An 11,269-nucleotide genomic window follows, 5' to 3' on the forward strand; every position below is an offset into this window, starting at 1 on the left:
GGTATTTTTAGCATATTTCTGAGTCGTATTAGCTTAACCTGTAATAGAATATAAATGAGCCCATATGGCACAGATGTAATTATGTTCCATGCGAGAAATCCCTGTGGTAGGTTGGGGAGGGGGTCTTGGGGAAAAGAATACACCAGCCCCACCTCCTCCTCACCCTTTCCCTCTCACCACATGTGCCTTCTGGAGGGCATGATTTACACATCATTTGCATTGAGAAGAATATGAAGAAACACAATGCTAACAACACAGTACTGAAAAGGGCAAGGGAAAGATTGGGGATCCCTAGGGGCGTTGCTCTGTGTGACTGACATCCAGTTAGGGGGCAGAGGCAGATTTTCCCTTGGGATCCCATTTGATGAAGCGATCTTTGATTATGTGGGCACAGCAATCATAAGGCGTAATTATTATTACTGCAAGAGAATGGGCAACACATCTCTGGGGAAAGCCTCTGTCGCAGACACTTGGCTGGCGCACGCTGGAAGCAAATGTTCTCCCAAGGATCATTTTCATTCCAACCTGATATTTAGCTGAAGCTTCTTTGACTACCAGTCATGAAACATTAAATATAGATTAGAGCCAGAGAGATGTTGAAAGTTGAAATTCACCGGAGGTGCACGCTTGTGTCCTTGAGAAACAACCCTGAATGCTGTCCAGATGTTGCAGCAGCAAGGCAGAAAGGTCCCAAGCTGCAAGCAGGCCACAACAGAGGAGAGCAGGGAATGTTTAGCATTCCACCGGCCTTCTGTTTGGTTTATTTGTACTACATTAATTTAGCAGAGAATCCTAACAGGCTGTTAGTGGTAGATGCTGCAAAGTGTTCACTATCCCAAAAGAATGAAGAAATGCTTTTGTGCCAGGGAAGGGAGTAATTCAAAGCACATAATTGATTTGCTACAGTTTCCAAGTGTGATAAGATGAGGGCCTTGCAACAGAAACATATGTTAGCACTTTTGTCCCTATTTCTCGAGGAATCCACAAAAAGGAGCACCCCCATAACTAGTGGATGATTAACTTGCTTTGAACATCCCACTAGATATTAACAGACACTTGTGGTGGAATTTGGAATAAACTGGCAGGCTTTGCACACAGGCAGCTGTATGGTACAGAACAAAATTCATCCCCAAGAGTGAGGGCAACACCTCTTCCACTTCCTCCCTGACCTAAGAATGTTCCATTGACATATGCTCTCCCTACTACCTCCACCCACCCCTCACCTCACCCACTTTTACAGAACAGGAATCAGAGGCAGACTCTTCTGGTATAAATTAGAAGCATGTAACTTGAATTATTCAAGGAAAATTCAGGTTTCCCCAGAGATATTAAAACAGTCACCCCAGAGGTCGGAAGTGGAGGCAGAGATGAGGAGATAAGCAACAGGCAGGATAGGAAGTGAGACCCAGGAATTTCTTGCGGGTGAGGGCTGACAAGTGCAGAATTGGATGAACAAAGGATTTTTCATTCCCACTGACCTTTAGAAACAGGAGGTAGTGGTTAGTTCCTCAGGTCTTTCTGGAAGCAAAGAGCTAGATTAGATGACATGCTGAACCCCTCCCCCCACCAACACAAACACAGACCATCTCCAACTCTGAGATTTTTTACCTTCTTATCTAATCAAACCAGCTCACAGAATTTCTGATGCTGTCCCCACCAAAAGGGGGAGGAGGCAAAAGCTTTGTCTGAAGTTGCAACAATCACTGGGGGTCTCTCATCATTGCACTTCAGGGCCTAAGGTGATCATTAATAGTCAGTGAGGCAAGTGCCCCGAGGCTGGAGAAAGCAGAGAGGAGGCAAGGTTGCCTCTTAGCTTTTAAGCATCCCTCCCCTAGCTCAGGTTGGAGGCCCCTTCTGCAATGCCAATTCTTGTGTTTATACTGCTTGTGGAAATAGACTTGTATTGAGTAACCTTGAAGTCACATTAAACAGATATAATTTACCGAACTCGGGGAAAGCCGATCCCTGCCAATGTTCGCAGGCTTTGTTCCACTTATCTCAGAACCCTGACAAGGGGCCACCAAAGCAACCTCAAGAAACTCTATTACTACTGCAACAATGGACAGCCTCACTTGTCATCAATTTAGGCTAGGGGTGCAGGAGAAAAATATAAAGTGTTTATCAGGGAGATGGTGCCTGGAGTTGGATTTTAAAGGATAAAAGAGGTTTTTGCAGCCAAAAGGGGGTTGGGCTGCAAGGTGCCAAGGAAGGTGTTCCTGCAGTTGAGATGGCCCCTGCAAAAAGCTACAGAGACTCTCAGGGCAAGATGTCAGGAAACTGGAAACAGTTGCTCAGGGCTGCAGGTACTATGTAGCCGGAAGAATGAAATCAGAAACTGGACAGGCACGCAGTGACCCTACTAAGGAGTTTTCCCACCATCAGTGGCCTGCACTAGGACTTCAGAAGTGGTTGTGCGGTCATGGTGAGATTATTTAGACCATCATTTCTTAACCTTTTTCTGACTGGGACCCACATCTGACATTATTTCCTTTCTGTGGTTCCCTTGTCCTACTAATTGCACCTTGTACCCTCCCCCACAGCCCCTCACCCCGTTCACCAGCAAGTCTCATGTTGTGGCTTCCTTAAAATATCTAGGGGACCTATAAAGGAACAATGACCCCTTTGTTGAGAAAAGCTGAATTAGATGATATTTAGGTGGGCAGATGAGAAAGCCCTCGAACTAAAGCAGTTCCTTAGTCCCTGAGCTGAAGCATTATGCACCTGGATAGGAAGAAATTCAGGGGGTAGAGTCCACTTAACTTGGTGGTTTTTAGAAAGTGAGGAATGAGGAAATGAATGACTAGATGATTTGCCAGTAAAGCAAGCAATAATCTCAAAATTATTTAAATTTCATTTCAAAAATGATTGTTGGTAGTAATTACTTGAAGAAGCAATTTTATACTCTTGGGTTTGATTTTGATTTGATTGGAGGAGGCTGTCCTCGGAATTTTCCAACACTTCCTCAGAAGACAGCACAGGGGAGGAAGGAGACAGGGTGGGAAGAGGGGTTTCTGTGCTTGGAGCTGGCAGACTGAACAGTAGAGATAAAGTTGCTTATAGTGACTGGTAGAGCCTTTGGGAAAAGTAACTTAACAAAATCTATTAAACAGTTTTAAAAAGTATTATACTTTTGATCCAACAAACTACACTAATAGGAATCCATCCTAAGAAAGTGACCAAAACTATTCAAACTGTGCAAGTGTTCCTTTCATTACTATAATGGGAAAAATATTCTAAATCATCAGTAATTGGGGCATTGTTAAATAATTGCTCTAGAAGGAGTATCCAGCAGATAGATGAAAAAATTAAAAACATACAAACTGGAAAAGAGGACACTTTGTGAATAGTCATTATTCACAAATAATATGAATGCTCATGTAGCACTGTAGCACTGTAATACTGTCATCCCGTTGTTCACTGATTTGTTCAAGTGAGCGTCAGTAATGTCTCCATTGTGAGACTTGTTGTTACTGTTTTTGGCATATTGGATATGCCACAGGCAGCTTGCCAGGCTCTGGCGTGTGGGCTGGATACTCTTGATAGCTTGCTGGGTTCTCCAAGAGAGACGAAGGAATCAAACCCGGATTGGCCGAGTGCAATCACTGTGCAGCGATACCCGCTGTGCTATCGCTCCAGACTGCCCATGTAGAGAATCAAAAAAGGAAAAAAAGTATTTGAAAACTATTTTCATTAATAAGGAAATCTAGTGAAATGGTGGATTATGTGATTGGTAAAAAGCATCGATAGATTTCTTACATTGTGCAACTACTTAGAAAATATTAAAATTTAAAAAATGCCTTTTGCTGTAGGGCCATAAAATGATTGAATACATGAAATAAATAGAAAACTTGGAATTGGGGAAAGATTATGAGCTCTATTTGGGAAAATAAAAGATTGAGCTGTATAAGAAAGTCAGTTTTCCCTAAATCAGCCTATAAAATTTCTTGTTTCCCAATAAAAATACTAAGCAGATTTTTGGCAATTTTTATTAAGTGTTTTTGTTTTAATTTTTGAGTAGGTAAAATGATTTCAAAGGTTATAAAAGGGCATATGATGTTCAGAAATAGTCTGAGTTTTTTTATGTAATTAAAATATTTTAAAGGAAGATAGTGTTTCTGGTCATAATACCAGAAAATAAAGCCCCTTGGTACTGGTAATTAAATAAATAATGAACAGGTCAATGGGAAGTTACTATGAGGACAGAAATAGAACAAAATACATACTGAAATTTGTCATGGGTTAATAGCCTATGATAAATCTGGCATTAATCTGACCTTAAATTCTAAAAATAAGATAATATTTTTAGAAACAGACTTATAGCATTTCAAAAAACAGATTGTGAGTAACTCTTTGGCTATTGGAGGATATATAGATAATTTTTTTCTCTTTTTTTTTTTTTTTTTTTTTTTGCTTTTTGTGTCACACCCAGCGATGCTCAGGGGTTACTCCTGGCTTTGCACTCAGGAATTACTCCTGACGGTGCTGGGGGGACCATATGGGATGCCGGGGATCGAACCCGGGTCGGCCGCGTGCAAGGCAAACGCCCTACCCGCTGTGCTATCGCTCCGGCCCCCTTTTTTCTCATTTTTAAAACAATATGAGGTAAAACACTTATTATAACCTTGTTACCTAGACTATAATAACATTAATACTAAGAACAATAATAAAAGGTAAAGTGTATAATTATTTTAATAGATTTTTTCCATTTGATACATATAGTTTAATGGTTACATGTATCCCCCACATTGAGTTTGTAATCTAACCAAATCCACAGGAAACACTATATATGCAACACGGTTGCTTTAGTGCAGACATTCTTGAGGACAGAGAAATAAAACCATAACATTACCAACTTCAGAAAAAAACAAGTTTGATAGGTAATGAATTTAAAACTTCTGGCTAAAATAAGGTTTGGGGATTATTAATGGATTTAATTTCTGCAAGCCAGCCCCATGACACATTGCCAGGGCTAGCTAAGCATTAACTGGATTTTCCATGTTCCCATATTGTCAGGCTCAACCTTAACTTGTCAGCTTGGGAAAATCCCTTAACCCCTGTAAGCCTCAGTTTCTTCCTCTGTCAAATGAAGGGGTTAGGTGAAATGATCCCTCTAGGATCCTCTCATTCAAAGCTCCTGTTATTTAGGGTTCAGCAGCCCCGTCACCATATTCTATTGCAAAGGGAAGAACAAAAGAAAGAGTGTGCTGAGCTAGAGAGCAGACATTTTAGGGAAAGTGGAGATAGCTCAGAGCAATGGATTCCACACTTTAAAAAAAAAAAAATTACGACTTGTGATTTTTTTTAAAAAAGTAGGCATGGCAATATTTGTAAATATATTTACTTGTAAGTGATATACATTCTATGTATCTGTTTATAAATACAAATCTTTATTTAAACACACCCAAATATGTAGATATATTAAGATTTATGTTTTCTTCATATGAACACATCCAAAATATGTAAAAGTAAAAATTGTATTATTTTCTTCGTATACGCTGTTGAATCATCATGTATATTCTTTGGTTCAGAAAATAGAGCTAGTTTATTCTTTAATTAACGTATTTATTAAAGAGCAAACTGGTAGAACCCAGAAGGTGTTTCTATTTAATGACAAAAGAGAAAAATACTCAATATGATTTTGTTTTTAAGCTTGCCAGATGCCACCCATTAATTTGTGGTTGACAGGCAGCCAGCATGGTTTTTTAAAATCCTTGAATTTGAATTCAGAAAAAGCATGGTTTGAGTCCCTCTACCCCTGGGCTTCTGCCGGTGCCCTGGCATCTTGATTCTTTGTGTCATATTTCATGTATTAAATATAGTTAATAGTGCATGTGCTATAGAACTCACAAAGCTATGGTGGTACATAGATTATCTATGACAAACATACATATATAATGTAGCATATGCTATATATAGTATACAACAATTTCTATGCAAATATATATAATTTAAGATATATTTTGCATAATAAAATGTGAAGAATACTTATTACCATAATGCATTAAAAATACTAAGTTCCATCCAAACTTATCCTAAAAGTGACCTGATTCACTTTTATGCATACTCTTATAAAGAGTACAGTGTGTTCTAGCCTAATTTGACAAAAGTTTGAGAGAATAAGCAAGAAAGCAATTAAGTTGAAAACCTTCAGAGAATAATGTTGAGCTTCTCATCTTTGTAGCACAAGCTGCTCCCAGGAAAACAGAAGATATTTGGATACTGGAGCTCTCTTAAGTGCTCTGCTTATAACCCACACCCTTTACCACTGGACCTTAGCCACTCAGGAACTGTCCACTCTCAGTGCTCTTAAAGGCAGGATAAGGCTGCCCCACACCCCAGTTCTGATTATCTCTCTGTCCATTGTCAAATGTACCTGCCCTCTGGCCCATTCTCTCAGAATTATGTCTCCCCTCACCAAGAGAATAGTCAATATTTCTGAGCAGATAATATAAACATCATTTACTATCGTGGAACTAATGTCTGACTTCCTGCACTTAACAGAGAGTATATGTGCCTGCATGTACAATGTGTTAAGCAATAATAACAACAAAGGAATAGTTGAACTCTAAGAGACTCTGAATTAAACATTGAAAGATTAACTTTAGCTCCCACCTCCTTGCCCTAACATCACTGCTTTCCTCCTAACTCACCCTCTCCTCTGCCCCACACATACCCTCTAAACCCCTAATTTCTTAGTGTAGCACTCACATTCCAATCTGACTTTAGGAAGCAAAAAAAATAGTTTCTTGCTAATAAATAAAACTCATCTTCCCAGGCTTGTGGCCGAAAAGTGTGTGTGTGTGTTGGGAAGGAGGGGGGATTTCTAGTGAGCTATTGTCAAGCTCCCTGTCTTCTAATCAATGGCAGCTAGCAACTATTGGCCGCTTGTTATATGTCAGATGCTATTATAAATATTATTCATGTTTTAATTCAAGCAATCTTACAATTACCCTGTGATACTGAAATTATGTATCAGAATGGGGGGGAAACTGACAGCAAGCCTGGATGCCATTACTATTACTATCTCCTTTTTCAAAAATGAAGAATTTTTTTAAATGAGTCTTTTTTAATTTCTCCTATATGCCAGCCCATGGGAATTCTCACTAAAACAAAACACAAAAGTCTGTATTCTCCTGGTAAAGAAAATTTTCAGAAAGATTTTTGGCAGGAGTTTTTTGCTTGATTTGGTTTTGGTTTTGGGGCCAAACCCAGTGGTGCTCAGGACTTACTCTTGCCTCTGTGCTCAGGGATCTCTCCTGGTGGGCTCAGGGTACCAGGAATTGCACCCAGGTCAGCTGTGTGCAAAGCAATTCAAAGACACGTTCTGAGACATGTTGCAGAGTACATAGTTCTGCCTCAATTGGCCCTGTGGACAGAGTAAGAGTTCAGTTTCCAATGGCAAAACATTACAAAACTTCTAAAGTTCTTTGTAAGTACAAAGCCAATGTATTTTGCAATAGAAATTTCCAGCTACCTGTTGACTAGAGACAAAAAAGGTTATAAAAAATCAACTTTTCTAACAGAGTGGGAGACTAGCACCCAAGAATAGTAGAGATAAGTACCAGGAGATTTACTCCACGGCTTGGAAGCCAACCTCACATGCTGGAGAAATGGCAGCTCAGATAGAGTAGGGACTACCAAGCAAAGGGTGTTTGGAGGACCCACTCAGGATGGGAGATGCGTGCCGAAAGTAGACTATAGACTGAACATGATGGCCATTCAATACTTGTATTACAGACCACAACACCCTAAAGTAGAGAAAGAGAGCAAAAGGAAATGAGCCTGCCACAGAGGTGGGGGGGCAGGGGGAGAATAGGGGTGATGGGAGGGATACTGGGAACTTTGGTGGTGGAGAATGGGCACTGGTAGAGGGATATGTACTTGATCATTGTATGACTGAAATGTAAGCACAAAAGTTTATAAGTCTGTAATTGTACCTCCTCACGGTGATTCATTAAAAAACTAAAAAATAAATTCTTTTTTAAAATCAACTTTTCTTGGACAAGAGCAATAGATAGTACAGTTTGCCTTGCATGTGGCCAACGCAGGCTCCTTCCCCAGCATGCCTTATAGTTCTCTAGCCCTGCCAGGAGTGACCCTGAGCACAGAGCCACAAGTAAGCCACAGCTTTTCTTTATCAATTAGTAGCAACGTAAATTGGTATCTTAATCTCATGGACTGTGTATAAAGAAAGAATCTGCCTTTAATACCCTGACAGGACTGATGTGACCTGCTATGATGAGAATCATTGTTTCTAAACTTGCTTCTCTAGCTTTTCACATAAAACAAAAGTCTCTTTGGAGCTTAAGGGTCTATTATCCCAAGATCTAGAAGGTGCAAAGTGAAGATGAATAATTCAGTTGAAGTATATCTCAGCTGCTGGATAGTATGACGATGAAAAACTTAAGTAAGCTGATTTGATTGTTTTGTTGTTGTTGTTTTAGGGAACCATACCAACAGGGCTCTAGGATCACTCCTGGCAGGCTTAGGTGACCATATGGGGTTCCAGGATAAAAAAAAATAGGCTAATTGCAGGGGTAATGAATCATTTATGGAAATAATAAATTTGTAGTGATAATTTTCAGACACGATTCTATACACAGCAATATGAAGTCAGGAGAAGTAAAATAGGGCCACTTAAACAATATAAAGTTGACATTTCTATCTTTGCCCTGGCTTTCCTGTGAGGCTAATGTCTCTTACTTTAGCTGTGTCGCTTATGTAATTTTACATATTTTTTCCAATTGGAAACTATATGCTAAGGATAAAACTGTAAACATTACAAAACCAACTGAGTTGAAAGTGATAGTTCCTCATCTTATGACTATACATCCCAGTTTATCTAGGATAGTCTTGACATCTGTTATCTTAACATAATTATTAGTAACATGCCCTTCATCCTCAAACTCATTCCTGTTTAGATGACAAATTACATGTTACCCTAGAACCCACACCCAGGACTTTACTATGGCTAACTTTCAGTCCAGTCCCAAATTCATCCTCAGCCACCAATTTCAAGAACTCTAGGACATGCTTATATGTACTTTAGAACAAGATCTTCACACAATTGTGTGATGCCCACCTTTTTTCTCTTCCTTAAGATGCTTCTGAAACTTTTAGCATCATGGGGGCTTCAATGAAGACACTTGAGCTACTCTGTTAAGGGCCACTGGCACAGGGCCATCTACATTTACTACCAGAGCAGCCCTTTCCATCTGCACTGACGGCTCCCTAATGTGCTTGTTCTAGTGAAGTGGGTGAGCCCAAATCACCCAAGCTGCAGATGAGCTAACTCTTGCAGCAACCCAGAGTCACAGTAAAATCCCCAATAATATGTGGTCAGGTGCTCCTCATCAGTGTGGTGGGCGGATGTACTTGTAGTATCTTTTACAGATTTTTAGTGAAAAGAGAACGTTTAAGATTCCATTCTTGCTTTCTTGACCAACTTTAGTCAAGTTTCTGTGGGGAGCTATCCTAAGGCAGTTTCTTGTACACTGTGCTCCAGATTTGCCTGCACCGATGTTTCACCAAGCTGGGGACCCTGACTCTCAGCTTAATGTAAGTCGTTTCTTAAGATGCACCTGAGTCATCATTAGAACAAAATTCTGAGAGGCTCTACATGAGGGCTTCTTACACTTTTCCCACTCAACTCTTTTTCATCCAGGAAACATTTAGATGATCTTGGGATATGCAAAATAGATGTGCAACTCATTTATTCATAATAAATTATAAGTAAATTTTCTTTAGAACAAAATTGGGGGATAGGCCATACCTAACAGTGCCCAGGGTTTACTCATGACTCTATTCTTTGAGATCACTATGGCATCAGGCTACATCAGGGATGCTCAGGGACCCACCAGGGCTGCACCTGGCAATGCTCATGAAACAGTGTGGGGTTGGGAGTCAACACTGAATTGGGCTCATGCAAGGCACATGCTTTAACCCTTGTACGATCTCTCTATCTCCAAGAGCCTAGATTCTTAAACTGTGTCTTGCAGTTCCCCATGGTGTCACGTAACTGAATGTGAGGTTGTGAAAAATCTTTACAATTTCTCTGAAGGGAATAGAGAGATAGTGTAGATGTTATAGAACTTGCCTTGCATCTGGTCAATCCTGGTTTGATCCCTGAGTGCCACTGACGTAGCCCTCTTATTCCTGGCACTGCAGGGCTAGAGTAGTATCACATCCTTTAATGCTTTATCATTAAACTAGAGACTGAGAATTGCCAGGTGGGGCCCCGACATCTCCTGTGCACTGTTTGAGAAACTCCATCCCAACAAATCTAGGTATTAAATATATAGGCATGTTTGTTTCATAATGTTGTTTCATGTGCCACAGGCAATCTTACATTTTTAGAGTGGGCTCCCAAGCAATGGCTAGGAGGCCACGAGGCACTTTCTGTGATACTCTACGCACCAAACCAATGACTCAATACCCAGAGGGAAACTCTGACATTTCTTGGGGCCTCCAGGGCTATACCTGGTGATGTTCAGGGGTCATGTGGTACCAAGTTTAAACTCTCAGTCCTATTTGTCTCCCTGATGAGCTATCCCAGGCCCTACAATCATTAATTAAATCTATATATATTTTTGGTCTCTTCTCTTTTTAACCTTTGCCTAATTTTTTATTTCTTTCTTTCATACTTTTCTGATAGTTTTCCTAGACTTATGCCATTTTATTAGGGGAATATTTATATATTTTATTCATTCTTATTGTACTATATTATATTTTGTGTTGATGGGAGAAAACAGTGGTAAAACTGTTCTTTCAGAGTAATATTGAATTGATCTTTACTAATGACAATTCAAAATAATGATATCTATTTCCAACTATAATTTCTAGGGAATAGGAACCCTGTAGCATAGGCTCAAAGTAACGTGTATGTGAATCCTGAATGATTGCTGTTCTGACTTAGAACACAATGTATAGGATTTTTGTCACTGTCATTGTCACTGTCATCCCATTGCTCATTGATTTGCTCGAGTGGGCATCAGTAACGTCTCCATTTTGAGATTTGTTGTTACTGTTTTTGGCATATCGAATATGCCATAGGTAGTTTGCCAGTGCCAGGCTCTGCTGTGCGGGCAAGATACTCTCGGTAGCTTGCCGGGCTCTCTGAGAGGGGCAGAGGAATTGAACCCAGATCAGCCACGTGCAAGGCAAACACTCTGCCGCTGTGCTATTGCTCCAGCCCATAGGATTTATAATAAATTATTTTTGCTATTAATTTTTTATATAAAATTAAAACTAGATGTTAGGATATTTGGGG

This window comes from Sorex araneus, chromosome 1, assembly GCF_027595985.1.
Source record: "Sorex araneus isolate mSorAra2 chromosome 1, mSorAra2.pri, whole genome shotgun sequence".
Lineage (NCBI taxonomy): Eukaryota > Metazoa > Chordata > Mammalia > Eulipotyphla > Soricidae > Sorex > Sorex araneus.